The sequence below is a fragment of the Tachyglossus aculeatus genome, chromosome X2 (assembly GCF_015852505.1).
Source record: "Tachyglossus aculeatus isolate mTacAcu1 chromosome X2, mTacAcu1.pri, whole genome shotgun sequence".
In the NCBI taxonomy this organism is placed as follows: domain Eukaryota; kingdom Metazoa; phylum Chordata; class Mammalia; order Monotremata; family Tachyglossidae; genus Tachyglossus; species Tachyglossus aculeatus.
The window spans coordinates 9,731,879-9,751,700 of NC_052100.1; the positions used below are offsets into that span (position 1 = coordinate 9,731,879).

General features: G+C 47.1%; 1 protein-coding gene across 1 annotated transcript in view; it reads left to right on the forward strand.

Annotated features, from left to right (window-relative positions):
• The window catches only part of CACNA1A (calcium voltage-gated channel subunit alpha1 A), a 191,293-nt gene that overhangs the window by 35,988 nt on the left and 135,483 nt on the right, over nt 1–19,822 (forward strand).

Genomic DNA, 19,822 nt, shown 5'->3' on the forward strand with positions numbered 1-19,822 from the left:
GATCCCTGTGGCACTGCAGGCCTTTGTTTTCTTGACCGTTGAGATAAAGGTGTGGGTTGGCCACAATTGAAGCATCGAGGCTGGAAACCCAAAGCCATCGATGCTGGTAGTAGGGTTGGCCACAGGCTGACTATGACCAAAATGGGCTATTTCATGGATCCGGCGTTTTCCCGGTGGCACCCTTGGGTCTCTGAGCAAATGTTTTCAGAAAGGCTCAGTGCTCTTATTCTCCCTCCTCCCTTGTTATTTCCCTGACTGTGCTTTTGTTGATTCTGTTTACTCCATGGCTGCCGTAGCCCCAGTCTCGCTTGCCAAGATGGTGGGTGTGGGTCTTTGTCTACGCTGCTTCAGTCTGGCGCTTGTAGCGGTAACTCCTTTTGACATTTTTCTCCATTCATTACTCCTGGTACCGAGTCCTTCCCGAAGAAACGCTTCTGTTATTTTGGTCGGAAGGCCGGGCCCGGGTCTTTTGTCCGCGATGGACTGTTGGATTTCTTTAGAAAATCGCTCACCCGCAGAATGCTTCCCACAGGGTTGATTGGGGCATCCTGGATGTGCTGGTTGGAGCCCATGGGTTGTGTCTGGGCAATAACACGGTTATGATTTAGGTGGATTAAACAGTCTGGGGGTTTTAGATTTGTCTGGGCTGTGTTCACGAGGATGGCATTCCTTTTCCTTCAGGGCGTGAGTGGCTCTGGGGCAAGTTTGCCGCATTAGGGAAGGCCGCCCTGAACTGCCACCTACCCATTCCAGCACAGAATGGGTCAGTGTCTTTTATTCTCTAAGAGGTTGACTTCATCTGAGGTGAAAGGCCTTAGAAACCTTGGATGTAGAGGCTCTGAAAGGCTGGGAAGAGAAAATGGAAGTTTCTCTTGTCCATCACCTACATCTGACTTGGCTACCATGTTGTTTGCCTAGAACTACAGGCCACCCCTTCTTCACTTGAAGTCATTCCTCAGTTCTCTTTTCTCCTTTTATTTCTATCCTTCCAAGGCTTCTCTTTATCCTCATTTCCTGCCGTCTGTTCTTCTTGAAACACTGCTTCTTCCTCATGCACCAGCTGGGCTGCTTCCCTTCTCCCTCAGCCATGTTCACCTGACTTCTCCAGTTGCTCTTTCTCCTCAGAGTGATTTCTGTGCTGTACGTTCTCGTGTCACGAGACCCCAATGCACTCGGGTCTATTTGGTAATGAGGGAGAGATGCCCCCTTTGGAAGCGGTCTCCCCATTTTCTGACACGACTGCGGTTTTCCCCCATAGCAATATTTGTGGAAACTCCCTTAAAATTAGGCTCTAAAGGAAACAAAAACATTAAGGGAAGCAGATGAAGGTGATCAGGGCTCTATTCTTGTAGCTGAGAAGCAATTCTGCTGCTGTAGTTACTGAGCAGTAGGAAATGGGAACAGGTCAGCACTCCATGAATGAGACAAGTCAATCAAAAAAGGAAGGGCACAGGAGAGCAGATGCTTAGGCTAGGAAAAGAGAGGTGGAGGAAAGAGGGTTTCTAATCACTCCTTCCCTCTTGTCTCATTCCCTCTTGCCGTGTATCCAACAGACCAGCACGCTCCCCATTTTCAAAGCCCTCCCAAAATCATATCTCCTTCAGGAAGTCTTTCTGGACTATCTCCCCCCACTCTGCCAATTGTCAGCTGTGTGACTGGGCAAGTCACTTAACTTCTCTATGCCTCAGTTACCTCATCTGTAAAATGGGGATTGACTGTGAGCCCCCTGTGGGACAACCTGATCACCTTGTAACCTCCCCAGCGCTTAGAACAGCCACCCCCAGCTCTCAAAATCCATTTTCCTTTCCTACTGCCTCACCTAGACATTTAGTTCCACCTCCTAAGCACTTAGGTACTCACCCCACACCCTGGCAGCCCTGATGTCCATTTCCCTACACGCTCCTGCTTTCCCCTACCTGTAATTTATTTTAATAGCTGTCTCACCCATTAGACTGAAAGCTCCTTGAAGGGAGGGACCATGTCGGCCAACTCTGTTGTACTTTCACAAGAGCTCTGTACAAAGTGCTCAATAATTAATTAGCAATGGTGCTTAAGTGCTTACTGTGTGCCAGGCACTGTATTAAGTGCTCAGGTGGATACAAGCAAATCCATTTGGACTCAGGCCCTGTCCCACATGGGGCTCACAGTCTCAGTCCCCATTTTCCAGATGAGGGAACTGAGGCACAGAGAAGTAAAGCGATTTGGCCAAGGTCACACAGCAGACAAGTGGCGGAGCTGGGTTTGGAACCCACGACCTGCTGACTCCCAGGCTCGTGCTGTAGCCACCACGCCATGCTGCTTCCCCAGTAAATACCATTGATTGATCGCCTGCCTCAGACTTCTGGTCTCCAGGGCTAATGTTATTGAGAATACTTCCTTTTTCTCCTCCCCTGTTCTGCAGCTAGGCTTAGTCCCAAAAGCTGTTATTAAAACCTAAGGCTACTCCTGTCACTGGCTTCCTGGGATCAGAACAAGTGGGTCCCAGGAGTGTCCGAAAAAGAACCCCTTCTTCCCACCCTCCCCTATCTCCTGACCACACAGACACACAAACCAGAATGTAATTCCTCTAGAGAGTGATAGGGAGGCAACCGCAGTACTGGCCCAGCAGAAAAAAAACTGGGCCTGGGAGTCAAAGGGTCTGGATTCTAATCCCAGCTCTGAGACTTGCCTGTTGTGTGACCTTGGGCAAGTTGCTTACCTTCTCTGTGCCTCACTTTCCTTGTCTGTAAACTAGGGATTAAATACCTGTTTTCCCTCCTCCTTAGACTGTGAGCCCCATGTGCAACAGGGACTGTGCCCAGCCAGATTATCTTGTATCTACCCCAGTGCTTAGTACAGTGCTTAACAAATACCCCATTTATTATTAGCTGCCTGAAGCGTCTAGTTCTTCTCTTCCCAGTGGCAGCGTTGAAGGGGGACTGTCTGGAGCTGGTGACACCCCTAGCCCCATGTAAAAGAGGTGCCTCGGATGGAGTTTGGAGGGTCCCCTGCTTCCTTTTTCTTTCTCGAGATGAGGTTATACGGGCCAGAGCTCTTCTGTCTCCCTTGGACTGATCTGTGTACCTGCCTCTTACCAACTGCGGCGACAAATCCCTGCCTATCTCAGGAGAGGGTTTTGATTAGTGCTGCTACAGTTTGCAAGGCTAATGGCCTCTTTCTCCTCGCCAGCACAGGAAAGCAGGCTGCAGTGAAGGCAGGGGCCAAGGGACTGACAAGCAGGGAATGGAAATCTCAGCAAAAGGAGAACTGAGTAGATGTTTCAGGCCGAGGCGAGGCACATGGCAGACGGAAAAAATTCTGCGTCGTCTCAGATGGGGAAGGGGTGGAACGGTAACCATTTGCCTTTCTGCTGACGATGCTGTGAAGGTCTTGAAAATGTGGCTGGGACACTGGGGAAACGGAGATGTGATTCTAGTGTTTTAAAAACGGAGAAAACGCATCATCGATCGCCCCTGAGCCACGTTGGTTCATGCCAAACCTGGACCCCCGACTCTTCTGCCCAGTGGCTCTGAGACCCCCTCCCACCCCAGGGTTGTGAGAGGGGGCTGCGGCAATGACAAGTCTCAGAAGCCCATAGGGACCTGTGGGAACTCGCTGGATACATCTAGCACCCTCCCTTGTCCCCCTCCAAAAATCACCTCCCAAACCCACTTCTGCTCCCCACTAGACCTGGGCCAGATTGAGTCCCCAGGATCTTGAGGTTTAGCTTGGGTTGCTCTGAGACAAAGACTGAAGGTGCATTAGGAAGTGCTCAGTAAATACAATTGATGTGCCCCTTACAGGCAGCATAGTCTAATGGAAAGAGCATGGAACTGGGAGTCTGGAAACCCGGGTTCTGATCCCAATTCTGCCAGTGACCTGCTGTGTGACCACAAGCAAGTCACTTGACCTCTCTGAGATTTAGCTTCCTCATCTCTCTAAAATGGGAATAACATACTTTCATTCATTCATTCCATCGTATTCATTCATTCAATCGTATTTATTGAGCGCTTACTGCTGTACTAAGAGCTTGGGAAGTACAAGTTGGCAACATGTAGAGACAGTCCCTACCCAACAGCGGGCTCACAGTCTAGATGGGGGAGACAGACAACAAAACAAAACATATTAACAAAATAAAATAAACAGAATAGTAAATATGTACAAGTAAAATAAATCGAGTAATAAATATGTACAAACATACGTATATACAGGTGCTGTGGGGTCGGGAAGGAGGTAAGGTAACATACCTACTCTCCCCACCTCTTAGAGTGTGAACCCTGTGGGGGACAGGGACTGTGTCTGGTCTGATTTAGCTGTGTTGACCGTGCCTTTCAGCACAGTGCTTTGGCACATAAACGATGCCTAAGAAATTTTATAAGTATTATCCAACCGGGAGTGTGTCTTGCACATCTGACACTAAGGGCCAAAGCATCCGTAGTTAATAAGATGGTAGACTGTAAGCTCTTTGTGGGCAGGGAGAGTGGCTGTCAAGTCTGTTGTATTCTTGATTGATTGATAAAGATCTTCTGTGTGGCCGGGGCTGCCATCTTTCATGTGCCCTCTTCCCTGGATTGCTCACTGTGTTTGAGAGTGTACTTCAGTCTCTGGCTTGAATTATTGTTTTTATTTATTTATTTATTTACCATTACTCAATGCTTGTGCTAGCCACCCATACCGTCATATCACCAATGGAGTCTTCATCCCCCAAAGCGATCTGTTGGTGTGCCTTGAACAGTGTTCTGGAGTTAAAAAAAAATTTTGATTCTTGTGGGCAGTTTTCTGTTGTATGCAGCTTGAGAGAGGGAGCACAGGAGAGAGGAGTATGGATTAGTAAAGTTCTCTTGCTCAAGTCTCTGATTGCAATCATCAGAATTGCTGGGTGTCTGACCCATTATGCCTAAAGGAGAAAAACATGTACCAGGAAGCGACTTTGAAACCTTTTTTTTTCCACTTGCATGCGTGCATGGGAATGTGTATGAATGTCTGCTCTTAATGATGGTGTACTGCTGTGCGTGCATTAAAAGGGTAAGGTTTGAGGGAGGCCGTGTATATCTCTGTATCTACCATTCCTCTATTTATAGAGCTAGAGAGCTCCCAGGGGCTTTACCACCAACCTTGTCGATCCTGTGGAGGTCAGGAGAGGACGAGGGTTATTATTTCCATTTTACAGAAGGGATGAATCGGGACCTAGAGTCACTTGGCAAATGAGTGACAGTCAAGATGCCCCGAAACCCTAACTCCTAGCCTTGTATTCCATCCGCCATCTGCTTTCTCTCTTCTCTGTTGCTCTCGAAACCCTCCAAGCATGTTCATCAGTCTCTTCTGGATATCAACCACCCCTCCATTCTTATCTCTTGCCGTGCTCCAGCACCTCTGCCTTTTAACCCTGACTCCAGCCCTGGGGTTTTCTGGGAAATGAAGGGAAAATAAATTGCCGCTCCGACTACATCAGCTCATTGTGGGCAGGGAATGTGTCTGCTTATTGTTGTATCGTACTCCCCCAAGCGCTTAGTACAGTGCTCTGCACACAGTAAGCACTCAATAAATGACTGAATGAATCACATCATCAAGAAGAAGCTTTACGTGCTGCCCTATTCCTTATTGGTTCTAAGACTGGAGTGTCATCTACCGACTTAGGTAGTTGTCCTTCACTTTTGAAGAAGACACCACTGAGAGTGAAACTCCCTTGAGTGTGTTTTTTTTGACTGAAAAGGCCAATGTGGGACCTGCAGACCCTATTGTGCAGCCAAAGAGGCTGTCCCTTAAATTGTCATGTTTGCAGCACCTGGCTGTTTCCTCTTTTTGCCTCCTTGTCTCTCATTCTTTATAAAGCTTTTGCTCAAAAAGAGCCACACCTTTCCTGACAGCATGTAGTTCTCTCCTCGGCAACCGCCTCCCGGTTTTCAGCTGGGACGCAGCATGGCCTGAGGCTTCATTCTACCGTGTCCTTAAAATGTTTTCCTCTGCCCTCCTTGCTTTCGGTTTCCCAATGTCAGCTCTCCCTACAGCAGCTGTTTGGGTCTCTGTTTGTCCCTCATTCTCCTCACGTTTCCCACCCAGCACAGCTCTGTTAAGGTGAGCGCAGTTTCGATGCTAGGCGAAAGAGCTTTGCACACTGCTCCTCTACAGTATGAAAAAGGCAGAAGCTCACTGAAGTCCAGACATTCATCTCTGGCTCTGTGCAGCTTTTGAGGGGTAATTCTCGTTGTTATTCTAGGGATTGAGGGCCTTGATTAGGGAATGCTTCCTGCAATATGACCTCTTGGTCAATTTTCCCTATGTGCTCAGAATGCAGAAGGGGACTGAAATATGAATAAAAGACAGAAAGAGTGCTGTTGTGAGTTGGTGGCATGAAGGGAGGAGGTACGAGGGTAGGTGGGGGAAAATGTGTCTCTGAAGGACTGTGTTGTTGATCCTCTGAATAATTTTTTGGGGGGGGAGTGAACACAGTTATGAGAGTTGCCCCAAGTGTGTATATTCTCCCCCAAGCTGCATTTTAGAGTCTCTCCTCAATCTCCACTGCTACACGTCAGACAGACCTTCTTCTGTAAAAGGAGAGTCTGGGTGCTGGGATCCTCTACCTGATGGAGAGGTTCATAAACCAGATCCTCTTTCATCATCGCATGGTTGAGGGAAACCACAGCAGCCAGGGGTACCCTGCCCCGTAGCAGAGGAGGGGAGCAGTGTGGCCTAGTGGATAGAGCACGGGCCTGGGTGTCAGGAGGACCTGGGTTCTAATCCTGGCTCCGACACTTGTCTGCTGTGTGACCTTGGCCGAGTCCCTTAACTCTCTTGGGCCTGTTACCTCATCTGTAAAAATGGGAATTAAGACTGTGAGCCCCATGTGGGACATGGACTGTGGCCAAATTGATTAGCTTATAATTACCCCAGCACTTAGAACAGTGCCTGGAACATAGTAAGTGCTTAACAAATAATATTTTTTTAAAAAAAGGGGGTTTCTGTGTTTGTGTATGGCATGGAGGTAGAAGACATAGTGAGCGCTTAATATACCACTATTATTGTTATTATTATGGTGCAATGTGCCTGTGCACACAGAGGAGTGTACATGGATGGGGAGGGGTTTTTGGGTTTGTTTTTTTTTTTTTAAAGCATGAGGGGATGGGTGTGAGCTCAGAAGAGTGCACGTGGGTGGGTTGGTATTCAGAGGGATTGCATGTGTGGATGTACGTGCCTGCGTACTGGGGAGGAGACTGGGAGTAGGCAGACAGCGAGCAGTGCCTCTGTAATCCGTTGTGATTGGCTAGCAGCTCCTCCTCAAGCCCAAAGTGTGTCTTCTCCAAGGTCCTGCTGTTAGAAAGACATTAATTATTAACTCCCCATTCAACCCATTGTTTGAGATGTAATATGGTTTGGCATATGGTTAGCAAGTAGTGTTTAATGTTGTCAAAATATTTTATTGAAAATCGGGTTGGTTCACCTTTCCTGTTAACGCGTATTCCTCTCTGGAGCCTGAGGGATGGCTCCGCAGGAGAGCAAGATTCCACTCGGTGGACTTGGTGGCTGCAGGGACAAGGCAGAAGCCAAAAGTCTCCCGTCGTTCGACCTCTGAACTCTTGCCTCCAAACTCTTTCCTGTGGGAGTTTCCCTTGGTGTTGCCACTCTCAAGAAAGGGTCCTACATGCATGATGTGGCCTCCCCTTTGGGCTGTAGCAACTACCAACCAATTCGAGGTCCCTTCTAGTTTTCTGATTCTATGGCTCTGGGGTATTACATGAGACTTGGGGATTTCTGTTAGGTTATTTACTACTAATAATAATTATTATGGTACTTGTTAAGCGCTTACTGTGTACCAGGCATTGTACTAAGCGCTGGGATGGAGACAAACAAATAGGGTTGGACACAGTCCCTGTCCCACATGGAACTCCGTCTCAATCCCCATTTTCCAGATGAGGTAACTGAGGCCCAGAGAAGTGAAGTGACTTGCCCAAGGTCACACAGAAGACAAGTGGCAGAGCCAGGACTAGAACCCATGACTTTCTGACTCCCAGGCCTGTGCTCTATTGACTACAACATGCTGCTGCTTATTGTTAACAATAATAGTAATTATGGTATTTGTTAAGCGCTTACTAGGTGCCAAGCACTGTTCTTCGCACTGGGGTAGATACAAGGTAATCAGGTTGTCCCACGTGGGGCTCCCAGTCTTAATCCCCATTTTACAGTTGAGGTAACTGAGGCACAGTGAAGTTACCCTGTAGGGCAGTCAGTCCACCTATCAATCAATCATATTTATTGAGCGCTTACTGTGTGCAGAGCACTGTACTAAGCGCTTGCATCTAGGCATCCCAACTCCTTTTCCTCTGCCCTTTCCACTAGGCCATGCCACCTCTACCCAGCTAAGGTCTCACCTGGCTCCACTCTACAGGGAAAGCGTCAGTTATCCGGGGCCATTGGCACCAGAGACTCCCTTAGGGGAACCGAGACGTCTTCAGCTCCCACCATTGAACACCAGTTCGTTCATTCGCTCATTCAATCGTATTTATCGGGCGCTTACTGTGTGCCAAGCACTGTACTAAGTACTTGGAAAGTACAATTCAGCAATAGAAACAATCCCTGCCCACACTGGGCTTAGTCTAGAAGGGGGGAGACAGGCATCAAAATAAATGAAGTAATTGATAGGAACATATATACACAAGCGCTGTTGGGTGGCGAGAGGGGGGTAGAGCCAAGGGAGAGAGTCGAGGCGACGCGGAGGGGAGGGGGAGTTGAGGAGAAGGGGGGCTTAGTCTGGGAAGGCCTCTTAGTGGAGGTGAGCCTTCAGTAGGGCTTTGAAAGGGGGAAGTGTGATTGGCAGATTTGAGGAGAGAGGGTGTTCCAGGCTAGAGGTAGGACACGGGACAGGGGTCAACGGTGAGACAGATGAGGAGGAGGCAAAGTGAGAAGGTTAGCACCAGAGGAGTGGAGTGTGTGGGCTGGGATGTAGAAGGAGAGATGTTGAGGTCTCCAACCGCTTACCACCATCTTTGGGATGTTCCTCGTGAATCCTGGTTTATTTATTGACTGACCCTACTGGGTTTCCCTTATACATAAGACTTTGTGAGTGCTGACCTTGACCACTTCCATTCCGATGAAATTCAACAGGCAGACAGTGTTGACTTCTTTCAGGGTTCACTTTTCAGGAGGAATGGGATTGGGAAATAGGCTCCGAAAGAGGAAGGCCGGTTCAGGGAAAGGGGTGACAGGGGGAAAAGGCCTTAAGAGGAGACTGTGGTACACAAAGGAGGTTGAGCGGTTCACTTGTGCAGACCGGAGCGGGTAGGTAAGGGAGTCAGGGGACAAGAGATACGCGTCACCTAACGGTGACTAATGCCATCTTCACACCCACGTTGCACAGCTGGCTCTAGATTAACTTGATTAGGTTTCAAGGGAGAACTTCAGTCAAAAATCCCAGTCTGGAGAACCTGAACTGTGGAATTGTTGAACAAAGGTGAAACCCCAGCTCTTTGCTTTTCGATTTCTCTCCTCGACTTGAGAGAATAAACCCATTTTCTATAAATTTGGTCAGAGAACAGACTAAAATTTTAGACCGAGGAGGTGACCCTTTGAATGGATTTGTGCTAAAATCGCTGCTGAGTTCCAAGTGGCTTGGAAGTGGAAGATCAGTGAGTTGGTTATTTTACTTGTACATATTTACTATTCTGTTTATTTTATTTTGTTAATATATTTTGTTTTGTTGTCTGTCTCCCCCTTCTAGACTGTGAGCCTGCTGTTGGGTAGGGACTGTCTCTATCTGTTGCCAACTTGTACTTCCCAAGCACTTAGTACAGTGCTCTGCACACAGTAAGTGCTCAATAAATACGATTGAATGAATGAGCAGGCAAAACGTGAAGCCAAGTCAGGCTGGCTCAGCGTTTGGGTAAGGAAACAGTGTGTTGTTCAGGAGGAAGAAATATTTGAGAAGAGGGGGCCGCTCCTCTCTTCCCCCTCCACCCCAGCCCCACGTCAACCTCTTGCTTTGAGGGTCTCCTTATTGAAAGAAGCAGGGGAATGCAAATTTCCAAGCCCTGCCCTAGGTCTTCAGGCTTGCAGTCCCAGGCTGACTAGACTAGGAATTCTGCACAGCAGTCTGAATGAAGTTTTCCTTTGTTGTGTTTGCAGAATGAATCCAATAAAAACATTGCTATATCATAAAATAAAAACACCACTTTCCTTTCTTTTCCGTGAGTTTTTTTTTCTGCCATTTCCCCATTGCCCTTTTCTTGTCACTGGGAGAGCAGAAGGTGAACCCCATGGGCTCTGATGCCTTGTAACCACCCCCTGGCAGGCTGTTCTTTTGCACAGTTCCCTTCTTGCCAGCAAGGTGGTAATGGGCTAAGTTACCATTTGAAAGGAGATCTCCAAGGGAGATCAGAGCTTCCCCCTAAACAATTCTGCTTTCCTCCTTCTCACCTGGAGCTTCCTCCCCCTTCATATATGACAGACTTTTAAAAATTACTGTGGTATTTATTAAGCACTTACTATGTGCCAGCCACCATACTAAGCCCTGGGGTGGATACAAGCGAATCAGGCTGGACACAGTCCCTATACCATTTTACAGTCTCAATCCCCATTTTACAGATGAGGGAACTGAGGCACGGTGACTTGTCCAAGTTCACACAGCGGAAAAGTGGTGAAGCTGGGATTAGAACCCATGACTTCGTGACTTCCAGGCCTGGATTGTAGCCACTATGCCAATAATAATGATGATGGCATTTATTAATCGCTTACTATGTGCAAAGCACTGTTCTAAGCGCTGGAGCACTATTCTAAGCAATGACTCTCCCCACTTTCAAAGCCTTATTAAAATCACTTCTCCAAGAGACCTTCCCCGACTTAAGCCCTCTTCCCCTACTCCCTCTCCCTTTGGAGTCACCTGGGCTTTTGGATCTGTCCACTTTAAGCACTTGATATTCACCCCACCCATAGCCTCACAACGTTTACGTACATAGCTGTAATCTGTTTATTTTAATGTCTGTCTCCCCCTTTAGACTGTAAGCTCCTAGTGGGCAGAGAACGTGCCTCCCAATTGTGTTGTACTGTACTCTCCCAAGGGCTTAGAACATGGCCTAGTGAAGAGAGCACGGGCCTGGGAATCAAAAGGACCCGGATTCTAATTCCTCTCCACCACTTGTCTGCTGTGTGATCTTGGGCAAGTCAGTTAACTTCTCTGTGCCTGGTTACCTCACCTGTAAAATGGGGGAAAAGACTGTGAGATCCATGTGGGACAGGGACAATGTCCAACCTGATTAGCTTGTATTTACCCCAGTGCTTAGAACAGTGCCTAGTTCATAGTAAGCACTTAACAAATACCATCATTGTTGTTATTATTATTGTTCTGCATGCAGTAAGTGCTTGATAAATTCCATTGATTGACTGAGTGTCCTCCTGCTTTTCCGTAAAACAATATCCTGAGTCTTGATTGCAGCTCAGGATTCTTTATCATATAGTCTTCCTTTACTTGTTAAAAAAAAAAAAAAAAGCCAACTCATTGGCCCATGTCATCCAAAACGTTTCTAGCCATTTGGAGTTCAATTTGAGATGTTTTTCTGTCAGTATTGCCCTTCACCTTCAGTTCTCCTTTCACCCTTTATTTTTCACGCTGTGCTAGCCATACCATGTATTTGTTTCCGGACCAGATTTCATGTCTCTTGGTTTTTTTGGGATTTTTTTTTCAAACTTCTTTGGTTTCTCTACAGGAGATCCTTGCCAATAAATCTGTCATTGCTGTTGCTTTAAAATACCTTTTATATGAAAGCCTTTTTTCTTTTAGTTCGAGATCAGCTCTCGCTATTTCACATTTGCACTACTATTTCAGCAACTTCTCGTCCACCACAGTCTAGGTTCCCCCACCCCGTCCCCATTCTCCTTTCCCAGCAGTGCAAGGGAGATGTGCTTTAAAACTCAGATCCCTCTCCACCTTTATTGATGCTCTTCCAAAAGTTAAAATGAAACCAGATTAGACCTTAAAAGGCGTCCAGATTGATTATTCCCAACTTCCCCATCCTTCCCATTCAAGAACGATCTTTCTCTGTTTCCTAATGCCGATCCCGTGCCCCCTCAGGGAATAGGCTTTGTGCAACTGACATGAACCTGGGCCACCTGCTTTATCGCCAGGAGGATGGTTGGAAGATCTTACTGTGATATAATGGAATTTCTGATACTTTCATTTCAATTTTGGGCAATTGAGGTAATAATAATTATTGTGGTATTTGCTTATTATGGGCCAAGCACTGTACTAAACCCTGGGTTGGTACAATATAAGCAGATTGGAATCAGTCCTTCTCCCCCATGGGGTATCGCAGTCTAAGGGGGAGGGAAAACTGATATCTCATCCCCTTTTAACAGATGAGGAAACTGAATCCCAGAGAAGTGAAGTGACTTACCCAGGGTCACATAGCAGGCAAGTCCATTCATTCACTCAGTTGTATTTACTGAGCACTGACTATGTGCAGAGCACTGTACTAAATGCTTGGAAAATCCAATTCATCAAGAAAGAGAGACAATCCCTGCCTATATTGGGCTTACAGTCTAGAAGGGGTGTTAGGTGACAGGGTTGGGATTAGAACCCAGGACCACTGACTCCCAAGGTTCTAGGGTCCAGAAAGATACCAGGAAACTGGAGAGTTAGGAGAAAATGAGAAAAATCACAGGGAAGGGATTTGAAGGGGATTGACTTCAGAAGAATCATTTAAAGTCATCTCCTTTTTAAAAAATCAAGTACTGAAAGCTTTCAAACTGCTATGGTACACGAGGAGAAGGCGGCACTGGGGGGAAGGAGTGTTTGAGGGAGGAAGGGAGTGCTTTAATTGGAAGAAATAGGACCCCAAGGTAAAAGGGAAATTTAAGCTGAGTTAGCAGCTCAGGGTTCCCTACTAATCTCCCCAAGGGAATCTGTAAGAACCTCATTGAGACCATTAAACCCAGGTTGGACATTATGACTCCAGAAGGCAAGAATTAAAAAAAAATCTGACTGAAAAGGACTTCAAGAGGTCATCTGGTCCAGTGTTTTCTCTGACATCTTTTCAGAACAAACAGTATTTTTATCTTCTGGGACTTGAAGTTTTTCAGTGAAAAATGACAAATTCATCAGCCTGTGGGCCCTATGCCCATCTCCTTACCTGTCCTTGTACAAATAGCTCCAATTAGAAGTGGTCAGTAGCCAGTGAATTCATTCTTCACACTGCCTTCTGTCTCCACTTAACCCTGGGCTTAAACCCACACCGAAAAATGGCTCTTGGTTCTATTCCCAGAAATGACCAATGACAGAGGTTCTACCACCACTCTAAACACAAAAAGTCCCTGCTTGGTGCACATCTGGAGTTGATGCTAAAGTGCCTCTTAGCATCACTCAGCAGTTAGAGTGTGGTGCTGTTCCACTCCAGGCCACCAAGCTTCTTCTGTTAATGGGAGATCTTGCCATATTTGGGGAAATATTGGCCAGTCTTGCATAAAGCTGACCCCCAAAATAAAACTCTGCACCAGATTCGGCTCAGGAGATAAAAGGAAGGGTGGAGCTTCCTCCTGCTCACGCTCTTCTTCTTTTACCTCTCCTTTCTCCCTTCCCTGTTTATTCTCTTTTGTGCATATTCAACTTCACCACCCGTTATTCCTTCTTTCTTTCATTCCTGGCTTGTTGGCACCAAAGCTATCAACAGCAAAGGCAGATGTAAGGCAAAGAGGGCAACTACTCTCGAGCCTCTTGGGTGGGACTGGGGCAGCTTCAGAGATGAGGAAGGTGTGTAGACTTTCTGTTTCTTCCACTTAATAATTATAGTGGTATTTGTTTAGTGCTTTCTACGTACTAAGCGCTGGGGTAGATACAGTTCCATTGGATTAGGCCCAGTCCCTGTCCCACAAGGGGCTCACAGTCTAACGGGGAGAGCGAAAAGGCTTTGAATCCCCATTTTACAGATGAGGAAACTGAGGCCCAGAGAAGTTAAGTGATTTGCCCAAGGTCACACAGCAGGCAAGTGGCAGAGTCAGGTTTAGTACCCGAGTCCACTGGCTCCCAGTTCTGTGCTCTGTTCACTAGGCTACGCCATTTCCATTGTCCCTGCCCTATTCTCATATACAATACACATCCTTTTTATTCTTGCACCTGATCAAATAAGTCTTCTGTTGTTCTTGATGTCTGCCCACCCCATTCCCTGTGCAGATGTTTCTCATTTCCTCTACCTGGTTATGGGTGTGGATTTCTTATGCTTTTTTTGAAGGAGAGAGTGGAGCGGTGTGAGAGAGTCTTTTTGATCTCAGCCAAGTTTCTCTGAAACATAGAAGAGCAAGAGACATTAAGGAAAGCAGAGGGAGAACTCCTCAGGCTCTGATACTTTTTATCCACCTTCTGCGGGGCATTATTTTGTGCCATTCCCTTCTTGCCAGCAAGGTAATACTGGGCTGAGCCATCATTTGAAAGAAGATCTCTCAGGGAGGCTTAGGGGATGCTGGAATTAGGAAACTGTCACTCTAGCAGAGGACTATGGGATAGAAGGTGCTATAGAAATGCAACTTTTCAGTAATACTATCGGTATAGCCAGATCTCCAAGAGAAGCTGTGGGATATAATGCTGATGCTGGAGACCCCCCTTCTCATACATGACAGGTGAGTCCTTGGTCCGGTAACAAAGACTTTGGGACTGAGAACCTGTGGGAAGGAATCAAGTTTAGTGTTAGTGATTTGCAGGCTCACGCTCTCTTGTCCCCGCCACCTGTGTTCCTGCTGGGGCAGTGGCCATAACAGGCAGGTAGGAGGGCAGGGCTACAAACACCTGGTGAGGTGCATGCAAGAATTTTACTTACACAACTCATTTATGGCCAAAGCGGCTGCAGCCACGGCACCGCCCCAGCACTTCAGACCAAAGAGGCAGTCGCCAGAGTTAACTGCCTCAGCCGTCACTGCTATCTTCCCTGCCCACGTTAGCCCGCTACTTTCTGGGTTCTGGCTGGGCTCGTCCACCAGGCAAGATTCATTTATTCAGTCTTATTTGTTGAGTGCTTGTCGAGGTACGAGTTGGACTTGGTGGAGTTCTGCCATGTAATGAATTGCCTGTGCTCTAGAAGAAGGTCAGTTAAGGGGAAATGGAGAGCCTGGGATCTGGACATCTCTCTTTAAGCTCCTGCCTGGCTTTTTGAACCGTGGAATACAGTGCTCTGCACAGAGTAAGCACTCAATAAATACTACCGACTGACCGGAATAGAAGGTTATAGAATCTTCTTTTTTGGAGGTCTTTAAAAAGGGGAGCGTGTTCTCTACCTCCTGTCTGAAATGTACTAGATAACCATTTGGGGGTCTGTCATGAGCCTCTGTTCCTTCTATTCTGGTTATTTCCGAAAAGTAATATGGTGAGAGATCTGTGAGGTGATTCTGTAGTTTGACAGGAAGATTGTTATATCCACTTGTTTGGCACCTCAGTGGTGAGCACAGCTGTAGACACAAAAATTATAATACAGGAAACGGTAACTGTGAGTCTCCTTTTTGTTTTGTTCCTGTCAAACAGTACTAAGAAATACAAGGGAATATTTCATGTTGGAAAGTAGGGGCTACACTTAGCCATGGGGAAATGTATTAGCCTTAATTCCCAACTCTGGCCATGACAGAGCGTGGGGTTATATTGCCTAAAAGCATAGACAGGGGTCATGATTGGGTCACGGAATTGTCTTTCCAGCCCAGGCTTCTGTCTCCAAAAGTGGCATTTGGAAGGAACAGAGCATCTTCCTTGTCCTCCATCTTCATGATCGCAGATCACCCCTTGCTGCATCTCAGTTTCCCTACGTGCTGAGTGGAAATAACGCCTCCCTTTCACGATGGGTTGTGACTTATACTTAGTGAATAAGAAGCAAATGTTTCAGCAGTGGAAATTGCTGTGCAATTTCTAAGCATTGTTGTTGGCAGTCTATGAAAACAAATGCGGCGAGGGTTTTTTTTACAGATGATATTTTCCCCAAATACTTTGCGTAAAATAGTATTTAGAATGCAGTAGTAGAGAATTTATTAAATGTCTACTGTGGGCAATGCACTGTATGAGGTGGGCGAGGGGGTGAGGTGGGAAGAAATTAAACACAATCCCTGACCCCCAGTGGACTCAAACTTTAAGAAAATGGGGCAGGCACCTGAGGAAAGATGAAATGATATGAGACAAGAACTTGGAGAGCCCCTTTACACCCATGGTTTCAACTACCACCTCTAATGCGGGTGACACTCCCAAATCTACATCTCCAGCCCTGATCTCTCTCCCTCTCTGTAGTCTCGCATTTTCTGCTGCCTTCAAGACATCCCTACTTGGATGTCCTGCTGTCACCTCAAACTTGACATGTCTAAAACAAAACACCTTATCTTCCTACCCAAACCCTGTCGTCCCCCTGACTTTCCCATCACTGTAGACAGCACCACCATCCTTCCTGTCTGACAAGCCTGAACCCTTGACCCTATCCTCAACTACTCTCTCATTCAGCCCACATACTCAATCCATCACTAAATCCTGTTGGTTTACCCTTCACAACATTGCTAAAATCCACCCTTTCTTTTCCCGTCCAAATGGCTACTACGTTAATCCGAGCACTTATCCTATCCCGCCTTGATACTGTATCAGCCTCCTTGCTGACCTCCCTGCCTCCTGTCTCATCCTACACCAGGTGATACTTCATTCTGCTGCCCAGATCATTTTTCTACAAAAACATTCAATGCGTGTTTCCCCACTCCTCAAGAGCCTCCTGTGGTTGCCCATCTACCTCCACAACAAACAAAAACTCCTTACCATTGGCTTTAAAGCACTCAATCACCTTGCTCCCTCCTACTTCACCTCGCTACTCTCCTACTACAACCTAGCTCTCAAACTTTTCTCCTCTAATACCAACCTACTCATTGTATCTCAGTCTCACCTATCTTCATGCCAACCCCTCAGCCACATCATGCCTCTGTCCTGGAATGCCCTCCCTCTTCATAGTTGACAGACAATTACTCTCTCCACCTTCAAAGCCCTATTGGAGGTACATCTCCTCCAGGAGGCCTTCCCTGACTAATCCCTCATTTCTTCTTTTCCCATTCCCTTCTGCGTCCCCAAGCCCCACCATGCTTATGTATATATCTGTAATTTATTTATCTGTATTAATGTCTGTCTCCCCCTCTAGACTGTAAGCTCACTGTGGGCAGGGATTGTGTCTGTTATATTGTTGTGTTGTACTCTCCCAGGTGCTTAGTACAGTGCTTTGTGCACAGTAAGTGCTCAATAAATATAAATATGATTGATTGACAAGGATGATGGTTAATAGAATAGCAGTAGGACATTGTGGCCACAGGGGCAGAGTTTCAGGCACCTCACAGCTGAGCCGCGCAGTCACAGCTGCCGCCACAGCCACAGTCTTCCCAAAGTTCTAAAAGTTGAGAAAGCCCCAGGCTGCAAGGGTGTCCTCCCTTTTCCCAGGCTAGAGCAGGGGGCTAATGGGATACACTGTGATGTGGTGGTGCCTGGGAAAATGGGAAGTGGGGGAGAGAAATTGGGTGAGGAGGGAAAAAAATGTACTTTGGCTGAAACTGGAGGATGAAACGTCAGTGAGGCAGAGGCTTTTCCAGTTGGCAAAGCTGGAGAGAGGTGCCAGACACTAGACAAAAGGGCTGGCATAGATACAAGCTAATCAGTTTGGACACAGTCCCTGTCCCACATGGGGCTCACAATCTTAATCCCCCTTTTACAGATGAGGGAACTGAGGCACAGAGAAGTTGTGATTTGTCCAAGGTCACACAGCAGACAAGTGGCAGAACTGGGATTAGAACCCAGTTCCCCTGACTCCCAGGCCCGGGCTCTTTCCACTAGGCCATGCTGCTTCCCTAGCGCCATCTAGATAGAAAAGGAAAGAGAAGAGTCTTTGCTAGGATGACTAAATAGCATAGAAAGGGATAAGCACTTGGAGAGTACAATATAAGTGAGTTGGTAGACATGTTCCCTGCCCATAAAGAGCTTACTGTCTACAGGGAGAGGCAGACATTAAAATAAATTATGGATATGTACGTAAGGGTCATGGGGCTGAGGATGGGGTGAATAAAGAGTGCAAATCCAAGTGCAAGGGTGATGCAGAAGGGAGAGGGGGTAGGGGAAATGAGAGGTTAGTAGGGGAAGGCCACTTGGAAATGTGATTTTTTTTTTAAATAAGGCTGTGAAGGTGGGGAGAGTGATGGTCTTTTGGATATTGTCATGTTTTTTGAGTGCTTACTGTGTACAGAGCACTGTACTGAGTGCTTAAGGGAAGGAGTTCTGGGGTGAGGGGTCGGTGGCAAGATAAACGGGATTGAGGTACAGTGAGGAAATTGGTGTTAGAGGAGTCAAGTGAGTGTGCTGGGATGTAATAGGAAATCAGCAAGTTAAGATAGGAGGGGGTGAGGTGATTGAGTGCTTTAAAGCCAATGGAAAGGAGTTTCTCTTTGATGTGGAGGTGGATAAGCAACCATTGGAGATTCTTGAGGAGTGGGAAAACATGGACTGAATGGTTTCTTAGACAAATGATCCAGGCAGCAGAGTGAAGTATGGACTGGAGTGGGGAGAGACAGGGAGGCAGCGAGGAGGCTGATGCAGTAGTCAAGGCAGGATAGGATAAGTGCATGGATCAACATAGTAGCAGTTTGGATGGGGAGGAAAGGGCAGATTTTAGCAATGTTGTGAAGGTAGAACTGACAGAATTTGGCGACTGTTTTAAATATAGGGGTAGAATGAGGGAGATGAGTCAAGGATAACGCCGTGGTTATGGACTTGAGACAGGGAGAATGGTGGTCCTGACTCCAGGAATGGGAAAATCAGGGGGAGGATAGGGTTTGGGTGGGAAGATAAGGAGTTCTGTTTTGGACATGTTAAATTTCAGGTTTTGGAGGGGCATCCAAGTAGAGATGTCCTGAAGGCACAAGGAAATACGAGACAGCAGAGCAAGAGAAAGCTCAGGGCAGGAGATGTAGGTTTGGGAATCATCTGCATATAGATGGTAGTTGAAGCTGTGGGGGCAAATGAGTTCCCCATGGGAGTGGGGGTAGAGGGAGAATAGACTGGGACCCAGAACTGAACCTTGAGGGACTACCACAATTAGGGGATGGAAAGCAGAGGAGAAGCCCATGAAAAACTGAGAATGAGCAGCCAGAGAAATAGGAGGAGAACCGGGAGAGGAAAGTGTCAGTGAAGCCAAGGCTAGATAATGTTTCCGGGAGAAGGGGGTGGTCTACGGTGTCATAGGTAACTGAGAAGTTGAGGGGCATTAAGATGGAGCAGAAACCACTGGATTTAGCAAGAGGGAAATCACTTCTGTGGAGTGAAGGGGGCGGAAGCCAGATTGGAGGGGGTCGAGGAGAGAATCGGAGGAGAGGAAGTGGTCTGGAGGCTCAGCGAGGGCCCACCTGAGGAAATCCAAGGCTTCCTGCGGCTCCCCTCCATCTCCACCGCCACTTTTGACTGGAGAAGTATGGCTCTGTAATGACATCAGTATGTTGCACTACGTCACGGGAGATGTTCACAAAACAAACTGGCCCTGGGCCCGTGGGGGTCTTGATCCGGCCCTGCTCCCTACTTCCAGCTCTTGATTCATCGAGTTGCTCTCTCTAATGAAAACTTTCTCCTAAAGTGTAGAGGAGACTAGTGTCTCGAGGGCAAATCATTTTGGGCAGTGTGTCTTTGAATAGTGTTTGGTTTAAATAGGCCAACCCCTGCCTATGTTGGGAGAGTGGTTAACCAGAGGGATCCCAAATCATTGTCTTCCTGTCAGAGATGCCACCAACTGGCTTACTGGTGTCCTTCTGCAGCCAGCTTGGGCTTGTTTGCCCACGGTAGGGATGGGAGGTGAGGAGGCAGAATGGTGGTGGTCAGACCTGGTTCTGA